The following is a 1013-nucleotide window of genomic DNA, read 5'->3' on the forward strand; positions in this document are numbered from 1 at the left end:
AAGGGAAGGGAAGGGAAGGGAAGGGAAGGGAAGGGAAGGGAAGGGAAGGGAAGGGAAGGGAATTTGTTTTGATATTATAAAAAATACATTGCATATAGAAATCAAGCAAACACAAAATGTTTTCCTTGACATTGCAAGAGTGTGGGCCAGATCCCAGCTGATATAAATCAGAACAGGCAGTGAAGCTGTACAGATTTATACCAGCTATAATTCTGCTTGTTAAATTTTTACTTTCGGTTAAATTCAGAGGTGTATAAACAAACAGTTAAAAGCCACATGTATTTTTCATCTTGATTCCATTTGTCAGACTATGGTACCTTAATGATATGTATTCTGACCCTAACAGTCCTTTAACCTGTGGGTGGGTGTAGCCTTTAAAGAATACGTATGCTGGAGCAGATTCTGAACTGTATAAACTGGATGTTTGATTTAAATTTCTATTACTTTAGTTTGTATTCCTAAGTCTCTGTTTACAAGAAACAGTAAAGTTCTTTTATATAACTGAGAGTAATAGGAAGCATGGGTTGCCCATGTTCCTCTCTGTACAGCCCTCTGATGTCATCTTAAACACTGGCCCTGACTAGGTATTAGGAGTATATGGATTTACCTGGAGACCCTTGTGTTGCTGTTGATGAGAACATTTTACAGGGAAATAGCTCCAGTTGCACAAGATTGTGCTTTTAGCATTGCTGGGTGACAGTGATAAGGAGTAAGTATGCAACGCATGAGGCAACGTTTGTCTACAGTAGTTTTTGATAGCCCTTCAGAGTCTATGTTAAAGGCCTAATTTGTTGCCTGTAGCACCAGAAGATCAGGCAGGATCTTGGATCAGGCAGGAGCTGTTCTCCCAAGAGAAGATGCTGCGATGCTGCAGACAGGCTATAGAGCAGACCTGTTACTGGTAAAACTGTGCAGGGAAAATGGGCAACAGATATCCACAGTGTGTGTTCTGGCTGTTCAACTGTTGAATAGGGAGAGGCAAAACCATCAAATCTAGGGAAGATGGGATGATA

Source organism: Lepidothrix coronata, unplaced genomic scaffold (genome assembly GCF_001604755.1).
Source record: "Lepidothrix coronata isolate B3197 unplaced genomic scaffold, Lepidothrix_coronata-1.0 Scaffold63, whole genome shotgun sequence".
In the NCBI taxonomy this organism is placed as follows: domain Eukaryota; kingdom Metazoa; phylum Chordata; class Aves; order Passeriformes; family Pipridae; genus Lepidothrix; species Lepidothrix coronata.